A 14,758-nucleotide genomic window follows, 5' to 3' on the forward strand; every position below is an offset into this window, starting at 1 on the left:
TCAATCCACTAAAGTACCAAACCAGAAAAGAGAAGAGAAATCTTGGACTCTACTGAAAACTCAGGCTAAACTTGAATAATCTTTTTTTTTTTACTGAACTTCTTTCCATGTTGCCCTTTGCACTTGCAACTTTTTCTTCTCTCTATGTATTTTTCTGCATTGAGGCAGTGCTTGCAAGTCCAAGTCATTGATGAAGACTTCTCTGTGGCCAGAACTATGCAAACCCCCACAAAAAAATCCCCATGTGGCTTACAACATGAGTATAAAACATTAAGTACTTGTATAGATATAGACACATGAGTGTAGAAAACAGTAAGGCTGCATATTTGCAACACCCTTGCCTCTTGTTTTTAAAACAAGAAAAAAATAACCTCTGCTATCTCAGGTTTTTCAGCATGCACTGAACATGTAGTTATCTTGAAAGACTTCTGTCCCCCTCTCTGAAACTCCTAAGCTTCACATTTTTTAAATGCCATTATAAACTAGATTTGCAGAGTCAGGATCTAAATTTGAATTTCTCTAGCATATGGGACTTGTTTGGCCTAAATTAGGAAATTAAGCCAAATATCAGTCAGAATTCACCACAGATATAATTGGGAGGTTACATTGTGCTCGTATTTTTAGTATCAATTATAAAATTCCTTGATTTTGTTGATAAGCTTTTTGGTGTAGGAATCAAGTTTCCTCCTGACAGAAGAATGATGGATGCTATCAGTGCTCAACAAATTATGAATAATTATACTCAAACTAGCTGCTCTATTTTCAGTTAACTACACATAGGAGATAATAATAGTTTAGGGAAAATGTGTTTAATGTGGGCCTCATTTTAGGGAAGGGATGTGTGAAACTGCATCCAATGTCCAAACAAGTGAATATATAAAGAGACTGAGCAACTGCCTGTGCAAATGAGACAGAGGAACTATCCTGACATTTTGTATATGGGACTAGGTGCTTATTTCTAAAAACAACAACAACATTAAAAAACCCACACGTCCCTACATTCTTAAAGGGCTAGAGAAATTTGTTGTCTGTGGTAAACTGCTGTTGGATCCATTTGTCTGACTACATTTGGCTAATATATTATAACAGATACTGCTTTGTTTCCCATGACATGATTAAGATCTATAGCTGAACTGATTATATATTATTTCAAAACCAAATAAATGGAGAGAATACCTATTTTTGGGTGACAGTACTCAGGCAGATAAGTAATAATAAGAGGAATGCATGTGCTCTAGAAATCCATTTATTCAGAAAGATCCCAAAGCACTTATTAGATTATTAAGAGAAATCACTTCCGCAACCACTTTAACAGTAGCAATGTAACAATACTACCCAGACATCCGCAATGAGAAGAGAAGAATGTCTTATCACAGTGATTGTCCCACTGCAGTCTATAGATCATCAGTAACCTTCACACTCATTACTGTTAGTAATTGGTCGTAAATATCTTTGTTAGAGCCTTAGACAACGTATAGAAGATGAAGTATGTCAACAGCCTGATCCAAAACTCTTCAGAGTAAATATCCAGGGACCTTAATAGGCTTTGACTCAGTCTCTTAGCTTCCTTTATTTCAGTGGGACTACTTGATTGCTAGAAGATAACTATATCTTTCAGAGCAATACTGTTTGGATGTGTCATATAAACCATAGCTCAGAAATGTTTTGATTCAAAATAACAGTGGGAAGGAGAAATCATGAGATCTCAACAGCAGACTTGAAGCGAGCTGGAATGTCAAAGCTCTGGCTACAGTAGAGGATGATGCTCTTGAAACAGTGATAACATAGTAAGAAAGGTCAAAGAAGTCAAGAGCAGTGCCTGTATATCCACAGGAAGTAGATGGAGAGGTAGAGTAATCTTTTCTTAAGGTAAGCAAATATAGAGGGTCTGCTGGTCACACGCATTTTCATTTTTGCCAAGGCTGCTTGTTACCTACTCCCAGCCAAAGGCGTTCATATACCTTGATGCTAGAAATAGAAACCGGAGTGCTTGGAGTGCCCATATAGTTCAAGTACTAAAGACAGGAGCTAGAAGCATATATGTAAATTAAACTTGTCACAATCTGTTTGCAATATGTTGTTGTTTTCTAGAGAAAATGAATGTAAATATATGACTCATTGCAAATATATGCCATTATCTTCCCTCTGAATCCCATTCAACTGCTTTACATTAAACCCTAGTTAGTATTTTTTTTACTACAACATCAACTCTAGCAAATCTGAAATAGCGACAGCATTACCTCAGTTGTACCATCCCGGTGTGAGAACTGATATATATCAAAGGGCTGTTAAATTATCAAGGTCCCTCTGATACCCCTCTGATTTTAGAAGTTAGCACGCTCTAGAGGCAGTATAATAGCATCAGAGCAAGAGATGAGCAGGGGCTCAGCTCCACTTCCTTCACTTGCACACTTGGGAACTTAAAGTGAATTACTGCTGCTGATTGCCGCTCTCCCTCAGGGCACCTGCACCACCCAGAGACTCACCAGGTTTCTGAGCCTCCTTTGTAGGTGGAGAGCAGCTTCCTCATCCTCCACACCTCATCTGGCAGATCCATCCTCCCTTTACATGGTGCCTGTGTGGGATGCTCCTCCAGGTAGACCTCCCGGCTGGTTTCTCAATCTCTAGGAACGGTCAGCATCATGCCAAAGTGTTTGGCTGTCAGTGAGACAGTAAGCAGTACTGAAGTACTGAAGAAATGAAGAAAGTTAACTCTCCATATAGTATGTGACGGAGTAGAAGGGAGTATTGGTACCCTGTGCAAATGACCACAGGGAGACATTGGAAAAGGAGTCATTCCAAGAAATATGGGGTGATATGTGTGGGGGCAATGAATTTGACCAAAAAGTCCCTTGGTAATCAATTGACTACATTAACATTACAGCAATGAATTTTGTTTCTTCCAAGTAACTGTAGCAGCTAAATGAGCAGTGCTTAATTTAATAGTGAATCAGCATTTCCATTTTCTTCCTTTTCCCCCTTTCCAAACTTAATAAGAGTTTTGTGGAAAACAGTCAGGCTACCAGAAAGCAAAGGCATGCATATGTTATGCTGAAATGAACACACATTTGAACCAGCTTTATCCATCCTTGCTTTTAATGGGGCCCTGAACTCAGTAGAGACTGTTAGGTGCTTTTGTAATACAGATTAACAATAATACTGAAGTTCCTCCCGTATCTCATTCCTCCCAAAGAGAGAGACTTAGGCTAAGATACTTTAAAGCTCTCCTTAGGCTGTTGTGAGTTCAGTGTGAAAATACATCCGTTGCCATCTCATGTTAACACTTATGGCTCTAGAAGTGGGGGCCTTTTGCTTTTACTATAGCTTGTCAGATTATGGAACTGAAGGAATCATTGATCCCTGAAGGATAAAAATCAGTGGAAGGCTCCTTAAAAGAAAAATACAGTATATTCAAACAGCGTTAGAGAAAGTCCTCTCTTTGTAGTTTGAGATGTTGAAGGTCAAGGGGAAAAAAAAAAGAAAGTCCTACATAAAAGTTTAAAAAAATTAAAAAAAATAAAAATGTTTAGGCAAAGCAGCTATTGCAAGTTAAAGTAAAAATAAAACTAAAACTAAAGGTTTTTCTGGTATCTGTCCTTTGTTTTTATAGTGTAAGCTATTTAAAAGAAAAAAAAAAGAATAAGCCCTCTGCTTTCAAACTGTTGTCTTAAGCTGCTGATAGTAAATAAAGTATCTTATTTATTGTTGAAGAGCAAAAATGTTGAATTTATAAAAGACCAAATTAAAACTTTAGGAAAATCATTGTTGAGAAATTCTGCAGGATTTGCATATTTAATTGAAGAGAATGCCATCATTTTTAATGGGAGCTAGGTAACCATATCTCTCTAAAAGGAAAAGCAGCTTTGGAAACTTTAGCATTAAACTATACATATACTTAGTTGTAACTGGGATAACACTTTGCAGTGGGAGTGAGGAAAACTGGAGTACCTGGATGGTGCTGTTCACCGTGTAGGCTTATGAATTCCTCCCTTCTCGTGCCTTGTGTTACATCTTAATAAATGACATCAGTGAGGTAAAACTTGGCATTTTTAAGTCAGAAGTTTGTAGGAGGCTTTTCTTGGGTGGCAGAGGCTTTCCTTGGTGGGCAGGAGCAGGGAATGGGGTCATGTCTCTAACGGAGAGGGCTGCTCCCAGCAAAGCCAGCCCTGCTTCCAGGCATGTGAGTCACCAGCAGTCACCTCCTGAAGGCTCTGGTTCTGTCCCCATGGAGGAACAGAAACCTCCTTCTGGTTCCAGCTGTGCTGGATCAGGCTGGCAGGGCCAGCTGGCACAGTTTGTGCCCCGGGGATCGCACTTGGAGGATCCAATGCAGAGAAAAAGAGGGGAAACAACCCAGTGAAAACTGTAAAACGCAGAAAAATAAGTTAGGACTCAGCTGGAGGGGAAAAAGAATGGAGTGAGGTTTCACAAAAAAGTCTATTAGCTTTCCTTCATGTGGCCATGGTTTCAGATACTGAATGTATCTAGAAAACAACTAATTTCCTACTTTATGAAGAAACTTTCACACAACACCTTTTTTTTGTTTGTTTGGTGTTTTTTTTTTTACAATATTGTACTCTAAGGAGGCTGTGGTCTTTCTTTGAACAATAATAATGGGATCTGGGTTTGGTTTGGAAATTTTTCCCTGGACAAGCCATTTGGGTCTTATTTTCAATACCTACTATTTTTACCTTACCAAGCTAGGAGTATGTTGTACTTAAAACAAAGAGCTAAAGATTTTATTTTTTTTCATTTTTCACATACTAACCTCTGGCTTTTGGCCATGTCCACAATATGCTCACTTTATGCCTGTCAATTTAAATGAGTTTTGTTTTAATTTTTATACCAAATGAGTTCATTTAGTGGTCTTCAAAAAGGCTAGGCAGAGAGTTTCCCAGAAACCTAGCATTTCCAAATAGCCTTTTCAGGTGGAATCACTTACTGCAATTTAAATATTCAAGCACTTTTATTTTAAAGTTAATATTGTTTATAGGAAGCAAATGCAAATAAGTGGTAAAAACCTTTTGGTATTAGGTCATTAAAAATCCATTCTTGACTTCCTGCCCACAACTACATCTTTTTTCAGACCTGTCACCCATTTCATTTAAGCACTTAGCTTTCTCCTAATGAATGAATTGGCATTTCATATTACCTTATTATCCTATAAAGCAAAATGCATACTCAATAACATTAACAGTAATTTCTCATAAAGACACATTATCGATCCGGGTGCTACCTGTAAGCATTGAAAATTGCAGCCTGCACACAGAGCTTTTCACATCTGGGCCTGAAGAATTAAAGAAAAATTAAATTTGACAGCAGTAAATTCACAGGCACAATCTAGGCACCAATTTATATGCAAAATGAAATGCTTTATGAAAATTTCCTCTATTTTCTCACGGAGATTTGGGAAAAAGATTTCACTAGATGCTTCTTTCTCTAATATCTCTCTACTTAAATATTATACTGCAGTCACTGCAGACTCCCTTTGATGTATAAATAATCAAGTTAAATTATGTGCAGCAAGGAGACTAGTGCTCTGCCATTCTTATTTTACAAAGTAATATCTACCCTAGAGGGTCAAATTTCCCTGACAAATTCTTAATTACTATGTTGCAACAGAAGCAGAATCTATTTGTGCATAAATCCCGGGCATTCCCATGTGGTAAGTAACTAATATTACCAACCATTTCACTTGGCCTGTTCACTGAACTCCATAATTAGATAATACTTTTGATGATGGTACATTTGAAGTCTTAATCCATTTAATTTTTTATGAGATTTTTTTTATTTTAATAGGGATATGTTAGTGACCGCTGCCTATTTAAAAATCATTAAAATTCTGTCCACAGCAGTAATAAAGATTAAAGATTACTAATATGGCATTCATAACCTTGCTGGTTTTCTAGAAATCTGGGGCTTAAGGTAAATGTTAAAGGTCATTTAATATGTTAGTCAGTAATTATAATCCTGGGTAATAGGTTCCTTTTCTAATTATCCTGGTATAAAAGTTCTATTGTTTGGGTCTATTCTTCTGATTTTCTTATTTGGGTTTTTGGGGGGATGAGTAATCCTGGAATTAAGTTTCCGAACATTGATGAAGGTAGGTAATGCACAATGATTAACTGGCTAAAAGCCATATGTTTGAATGCCGCATAATATCTTGCCTTGAAGTTACTTACAAAAGATGCAGCATCCCTTTCCAGGAGAAATAAAACAGAAAGGTCACTGCAGAGATTAATACCTTTTTTTATTTTAATATCAAACATTGACAAATAAGATAAAGGCTTTGTGAGCAAGCTCAGAAGAAAGTGAGAGTTAAACACTAGATGGGAGAGAATTTTAAAAGAATAATCTGCTGGTCATTTCAGAGGCAGGGAAAGGAAATTTGCTCCTTGAGGCCCCAATTCAGGGAAACATTCAGACATGTGCTTCACTGAATGCAGCATATTCTGCATGCTTTCCTGGGGTGCAGCTTGGGTCTGCATCTAACTACTGCCCTGTGATACAACTGGGATTGCTGAGGCTTGCTAAAGAAAATGTTCTTTCCTTTCTGCTCATGCCAAAACTTCTATGCGATTTGCTCTTAGAAACACATTTATTTTCTATGATGTGGATATTCTGCAATGCCTTCCTTCCCTTACCTGTACATATGTATATTCAGCATGTTTGTAGATGATGCATTAACAAAATTTACATACCAGGGCCTGAATTCTGGAATAAGCATTTAAAATCACATTTAAGTACAAGACACTTGATTTTAAACACATTCTTAAGCTCCCTTTAAGTTAAGTGTGTACTAAAATGCTGTGTTAGGTCACAGTGCCCTGCTGAATCAGCTTGGACCCTGCAAAAGGTCAAAAGAGCCAAAACTACCCCTGCAAAACTTGGATTTCTGGCCAGATGTCTTCCTGCTGGCTGTGGATCTCATGCCACACACCACAACTGAGTGCCATCGTGTTCTAACTGCAGGAGGAAAAACATAAGGGAAAACCAGAACAGTAGTAAGAAAATGTCTTTGAGAGGTGACCTGCTCTTTATAGTGTTTTTCAATTTTAGCACAATACAAATACATAATAGCATTAAAAAAAAACCCCAGTGTCACTAACTTATTTCAGCGGTAATTATATCTCACTAGCTGGCTTTGGGCAAGTCACTAAGGTCACATTTGAAAAGCATCTGCAGGTCAGGATTTTTCCATGGGCACTGAGCAGCTTCTTGAACTACAGATTTGTGCTGGAGTTGATGTTCTGTACTTCTGAAAATCAGGCCTCCAATGTCTTTGCACGGGAGTGGAAAAAACGTTGAGAAACCTATGAAAAATTTGGTCTTAGCATCATCATTTTAAAAGGAAGACAGTGATATGGCCTGTTGAGGTGGTATGAAGTTTAAACAGTCAATTTTTATAAGGCGTTTCCCTTTTCAATAGAAAGGCAACTGCTAGTACACCAGTTGGTAAACCACTGAAAATCATAACCCAAATCTTTTTCAGCAGCCCTTTTTATTCTTGAAGATTTACAAATTCACAGCCTCTTATACTTAGAGTTATTTCAAAGGAGCTAAAAAGCAGACTGATGAATATAATTTAACTGTGATTGGTGAAATTTCAAGAATGCTAAATCAGAATTGTATATAAACCCTTGATTAAGAAATTAATCTCTTATAAGCATTTCCTTCATACTGAAACCCAAGTAGCAAAATCTGAGGCTTTCTTGTAAAGAAGCAATAGCTGACTTGAGAAAAAGTTTAACTTCCTGATTTTATCAGTAAATCCATGTGAGCAGCCTTATTTCAGAGTTTTTTTGAAATACTAGAGTGAAGGGAGTATGTGAAAGTTCCGATTCTTTTATATTTTTCTGCCTCTATGTTTTTGGCTTTTACCTAGATGCACCTTCCCAATGACTCTTTCATACCATACATTTCATACTACACAAAATTCATTTAAAGGAAAATAAACACAGTAAGAGCTTCATATTTACACACTCACACTCAATTTACCCATTCACTCACAGAATCTTATGCCAGATAAAATTAATGAGCAATTCTCATGGCTACTTCTGGGCAATTCTCATGGGAACTAAAGTGCCACTCCAATCCCAAATTAACAAACTTGGTTGAAATTAGTAATAGTCTAGTTATTATGAATATTCACAGGAACTTCTGGCTCAGTTTCTGCCCCAAGAAACTGTGATCAAATGTTAGCTCTTTAAACTGAACATCTGTCAAAGAAAAGAGCACTGAAAAAAGAAGAAATGTACATTGTGCATCACCAAACGAGCTTCCAGTCATTTGAACGACACAGAGTCAGATTATGCTTATCCTCTGGACCTGCATGGCACACCACCAGCAGCAGGCAGTCTCCAAGCCATCTTGGCACCAGCCAGGGCTCTCCAGCCCTTCTCAAAAGTTGGAGCAGCTTCAAGTCTTCATCTAATCTATATTTAGCTAAGATATTTTGCCTTGTCTTGAGTCAGGATGTTCTTGCCATGCTTCCTTCCTACATCACATCTCCCAGGCTAGTGATCAAATGTAATTGGACCTGCTTTGCCTGTCCCAGATGTATTCTGTGGATAGAGGACCCTTGTGGATAAACCACATCTTGCACGTCCACAGCTGCATAAGGGCTGATGCAAAGTACCCCTGCAAAGTCTAACAAAGAAATATTTTGCTTATGGGATATTTATTTTTACTGTATTGATCTTTAGTATGCTTCTTCAGAGAGTTTTCCTAAAATATTTTCCATTATTCTGCAATACGAATGAAAAGGGTAGCTAGAAGATTTTATATTATTCAGTCATCTGCAACTTAATCCTCATGACTGTGAAGAAGAGCTAGATTTCATGGGACTGGGGAGGAAAGATCCACAGTGAATAATGATCGAGCACAGTGGAAACCTGCAGTACTCTCAGCACCTTCTTCCCATCTCTATCAGTGTGTGCAGTCATGTTGCAGATGAATATTCACGGTAATTCCATCAGCCCAAAAGTCAAACTGGTCAAAGTCTGTGGGTGACTATTAGGCATTACTGGTGAGCCACAAGTGGTATAGCTCCATGATACCTTCTTCCATATTACTCCATTTCTGAGTGCTGTTCCATCCATCAGCAAACCCAAGGAAAAGTAAATTTCATCATAAGCAAGAGCTAACATTAGATTTCACCCAGTCATCTCCTTAGTAAAACTTTGAGATTAAATTTGGGGTCTGGAGTGGTAAATTTTCATAACAGCTTTGTGCACTTGGTAAGAATTAACTTCCTAGCATCTAACCAGGGAGGTCCCAGTTGACTGGAAGTTAGCAAATGTGATGCCCACCCACAAGAAGGGCCGGAAGGAGGATCCAGCAAACTACAGGCCTGTCAGCCTGACCTCGGTGCTGGGGAAGGTTATGGAGCAGATCATCTTGAGTGCCATCACACAGCATGTACAGAACAACCATGTGATCAGGCCCAGTGTGATCAGCATGAGTTTATGAAAGGCAGGACCTACTTGACTAACCTGATCTCCTTCTATGACAAGGTGACCCACTTTGTGGATGAGAGAAAGGCTGTGCATGTTGTCTACCTGGACTTTAGTAAAGCCTTTGACACTGTTTCCCACAGCATTCTCCTGGAGAAACTGGCTACTCATGGCTTGGACGGGCATACTCTTTGCTGGGTAAAAAACTGGCTGGATGGCTGGGCCCAAAGAGTGGTGGTGAATGGAGTTAAATCCAGTTGGCAGCCAGTCACAAGTGGTGTTCCCCAGGGCTCAGTACTGGAGCCAGTTCTGTTTAATATCTTTATCAATTATCTGGATGAGGGGATCGAGTGCACCCTCAGTAAGTTTGCAGAGGACACCGAGCCGGGTGGGAGTGTTGATCTGCTTGAGGGGAGGAAGGCTCTACAGAGGGACCTGGACAGGCTGGATTGATGGGCCGAGGCCAATTGTATGAGGTTCAACAAGGCCAAGTGCCAGGTCCTGCACTTCATGCAACGCTACAGGCTTGGGGAAGAGTGGCTGGAAAGCTGCCTGGCAGAAAGGGACCTGGGGGTATTGGTCAACAGCCGGCTGAATATGAGCCAGCAGTGTGCCCAGGTGGCCAAGAAAGCCAATAGCATCTTGGCTTGTATCAGAAATAGTGTGGCCAGCAGGAGTACAGAAGTGATTGTCCCCCTGTATTCAGCACTGGTGAGGCCGCCCCTCAAATACTGTGTTCAGTTTTGGGCCCCTCACTACAGGAAAGACATTGAGGTGCTGGAGCGTGTCCAGAGAAGGGCAACGAAGCTGGTGAAGGGTCTAGAGCAGAAGTCTGATGAGGAGCGGCTGAGGGAACTGGGGTTGTTTAGCCTGGAGAAAAGGAGGCTCAGGAGAGACCTCATTGCTCTCTACAACTACCTGAAAGGAGGTTGTAGCGAGGTGGGTGTGGGTCTCTTCTCCCAAGTAACAAGAGATAGGACAAGAGGAAATGACCTCAGGTGGCACCAGGGGAGGCTTAGATTGGATATTAGGAAAAATGTATTCACCAAAAGATTGTCAAGCATTGGAACAGGCTGCCCAGGGAAGTGAGTCACCACCCCTGGAGGTATTTGAAAGACAGGTATATGTGGTGCTTAGGGACATGGTTTAGTGGTGGTCTTGGCAGTGCTAGGTTAGCGATTGGACTTGATCTTAAAGGTCTTTTCTAACATAAACGATTCTATCATTCTGTAATTCTAAATCTGCTATGTTATTTCTAAGTTTAGGACTGTAAATGAGCAGCTGATGTAAAGAGCTGAGAATCTCAGAAATGATACAATGAAATTCTATAAAATTATTTTATATTTTGTTGTTTATTTTCTCTCAAATTAAACACAGTTTCAAATTCTTGAAGCAGAATGAGAGGGAGAATAACATTCAGAGTCTTTTAAGCTATGATTTAACAAAAGTTTTTTAATCTTAAAATTATTTTACATCTACGTATACCTTTTCCACTGTTTATTTCTTTGCAAAATTGTCAAAGTTTTTCCCTATAAGCATATAATATACTACTACATCTATAAATATGCATAGAGAGTCTTGAGGTTGATAAGAGTATATAGGCATAACTTATAGTATAAACTGTCTTATAGATCTGAGGGTTAGTTCAACAGCACAGAGCAACATAATTAGAACTATCAAACTATATTACCTTCTGTCACAGATTTTTACTTGAGAAAATTACAGAATAGAAAGGAACAGATTCCAATGCCCTATAGCCATGCTCAGAAACAGCAGAAGACAGTACCAAAATGCACATCTTCCATGAAAAATTCACAGAGAGATAGACAGGTTGGTCTGTCTTCAATCTGAGGTATTTGAAATCTAAATTCAGATTTGACTCTGTTAGTTTTTATAAACAATACCTTAATATGTTTTAAAATGAGCAATTTCCTGTTTATAATGTTGAATTACTCAAATAAGCAAAAAAAATTTAGGAGAAAATCACAACATTTAATTAAAAGTGTTCTTTTGCTCCTGCTTGAATTCCAAAATTAAGAACGAAATTCTCAGATTTATTTTTAGTAAGTTGGTCTTCGCTTTTCTCCTTTCTTTAGTTTTCTTTTACAAATCTCCCCTTCCAGTGACTCGTTATGTTCTCAATCATCTTAACAGGCTAAATTCTGAAATTAATTGCTATAGCTGCATTTGGAAGAAGGAAAGCAGAGTGACATCTACCAGATACAAAAACCTCCTGCTGGTGAGTGATAGACGGGTGTGGAAGAGCAAGGCTTGCTCCAGCAAAAATAACCATTTGAGCTTGCCTGCGAAATGCAAAAATTATGCTCCTCTAGTTAGCACTTAGCCTGTCCTCTGCTTCATGAACCAGCCTGGGCTGTGAGCACCTTTTCCTTTGCGGTTTTGAGGCAATAACTGAAGGAATACTGCAGGGTATTCCTGAGCTCTAGCAAAGTATGCTGCCCTAGTGGAGAGCTGGGACTACGGACTTGGCTGGTGACACAAAGCTCTCACTAAAATATATAATTCATTATCTGAAATAATTTTGTGACTCTGGATACATCTGTCCTCTGTATGGGTTTAGATAGAACTACATTCATAATGTGATTTATTCATCACAAACACAGCTGAATAGAGGTAGCCAAGCTGTACTAGAACCCATAACTTTGAATTGGGTGATTTGGGGATAGGATAGGAAACAATAAACACTCTCAGTAGGAGACCTGCTTATGGCTGCTGAAAGGAATTGGTATACAGAAAATTGTGCCTTAAATACCACTGGTCTTTGTGACCTGCAAGTAACAACTCTGGTAAGAGAAGAACATAGTGGCAACTGAGATATAGGTATGAATTGCAGTAAACAGTGCAAGATTGGTTACATGCAGAAGTGCCAGATAAAAATAGGAAGAGACTCAGAGAGGCATAGGATGGAGGCACTCGAGTAGTGATCATGAAGAATACAAAAAAATATATATTTAATAGGCCTTTTATTTGATAACTAAGTAAATTCTCTGCTTGCTGTAACTGGATAGTCAAGGGATAGCAGATAAGTGCTATTTTGCCTAAATTAGAAAATTCTGTTTCCTTTGGTTTCCACCTCTAATGTAATGTAATGCAAATATCAGGAATGCAAATACTAGGTATCACCTTTGTATCACTGTAATTGCCTTGTGTTTCTGTTCTTTGGTATTGTAAGACCAGCAGAACTTGGTCTCTTGCTATAAATTCATGTGGGTTATGCCTACAGAGATTGCTCACTTTCTGAATCAGCAGGACAGTTGAGACCAGATTTTTTTTCCTTGGTCACCAAATTATAAAATACTATGAGAAGGTGGCAGTGGAAAGATTATTCAGTTCAAATGAAAGAAGAAGAGGACAGAAGAGAAAAAACGGTCTGTTTAGAAGTTAGGATTCTCACCTGGGCAGAGTGAAGACACAAACTCCATCCAGCTTTTGCTCATATGGTTACATTCACATTTCACAACAGGATGCAATCTCTAATGGCCCTGCCATATGATCTAATGCAGTGCTTTCTCATTTGCTGAAGGAAGTTATGTTTGAGAGGTCTGGAGGGAACTCTGGTTCTATGCTGCTACTATTGCAGTAATAAAAAACAATGCTCCTTGAGTCATCGGCTCTACTGTGGTGGCAGTGTGGCTGTGGACAGAGTCTATATGCCTATGGATAAGCTTGACTGGAGCTCAGGTATTTAGCCACTGGTCAGGACAGATGGTAAGGACACTACAGGTCTTGTCTTCGCTCTACTAGTTCCACGATTCCTATTTATCCTTCTGAGGATGGAAGTCAGAGGTGAAAGGACTGAAACCCTTACTTTTAAAGATGCCTTCACTGCCTTGCCTGGGCATCTGATTTGGTCATTGCCTCAGTTTTCCTGTCTGTAAAATTGAAATGTAGTTATTTGTTGCACTGGTGCGTCAGAAAGATTATTTCAATGGTTATAAACCCCTTCTGGAATTGTATAATGATAAGTATTATTTGTATGCAAGGATCTGAAAAGGGGGGGTGTTTTGTATAATCTAGAGCTATTCTTTTGTGTTTGTTTCGTTTGTATATCTGGAGCATATCAGTAAACACAGTTTAGAGAGCAAACATATGATAGCATATTGTGGTGCATGAAAAAAACTACAGGTGCCTAGGTATGTGCAGATGTGAAAGAATTAATGAACATTTTAAATAACAGGGGAACCTTTCTGTTCAGAAATAGCAGTTCCCATATATATAATTTCATATATATGCATATATAGATGTACATATTGCCACGTTCTCTTTCAGCTAACCTTTGTGTGAGAGAAACTTCTGCTGATGTCAAACGACCAGGAGGACATTAGCAGCTGATATTGGTGCCTGTCGGGTGCTGTTGGGTATGTCTCCTCACCACCAGGCTGGCTTCCCTCGCTACTGCCACTGACCTTGCAAACAGCTCCGACAAAGGTCGGAATGGATTCATTGATCAGCCAGGCCAAGCATATGACAGTCTGTGCCTTAATTGAATCCCAAAAGGGGGCAGACTGGGTTTTTATTACAGAGGCCAGACGATAGCACTCATTAAAAGCTCCACAGACTGTGTGGTTTACTAATTAGTTTATTATACAGACACCTTGACGATGGGCAAAGTTGTCATTTTGCCCTTTATCGCACAGGGGATGTTGTTAAAAGTTTAATCAGCTAACACTGACCAACTTAGCTTGGCAGGCTGTGGACAGTCATTACCGAGGTCACCCCTGCTGTAGCAATTCTGACAGGGTCACAGCATGAATCTCCAATAAAAAGCACGTTACATAAGGTAAGAGTGCACCTGAAAGGGAACCAGGAAAAGAGATGTGCTCAGTGGGGAGTAGGAAACAGATGGACTGTTAGGACAAGTGAAGCCTGTTATGGTTTCTCTTTGCTTACATTGTTTAACATATGCTTTTTGGAAATATGGGGAGCTCTGAGCTATTGCTGTGATATGTTCATTAGAACGCAAGATAGCCTGAACCAAGTGGTGTGTGAACAGGCATTAAGCATCTCTGGTTTTGAGAAAGCAGGGATGATTTCACTAGTTAAGCAATGCCTAACACCCAGGTAATGGGCTGGTCCAGAGCGTCAGGAGAACTTGCACTGGGAAAACCAAAGAGTGAGACAATGCAGGTTTTTTCCAACATACTCTGGGTAATTTTGTAATGATGCACCTTAGTATATGTATTCCCTTCAGGTGTGGGCATGTGGCATGTGTTACAGCTTAGAGATACTTTTCATAAGGTTACTTTTACTTAGTTTTATTACAGTGATATCTGGAAGTCCCA

This window comes from Ciconia boyciana, chromosome 1, assembly GCF_034638445.1.
Source record: "Ciconia boyciana chromosome 1, ASM3463844v1, whole genome shotgun sequence".
NCBI lineage: Eukaryota > Metazoa > Chordata > Aves > Ciconiiformes > Ciconiidae > Ciconia > Ciconia boyciana.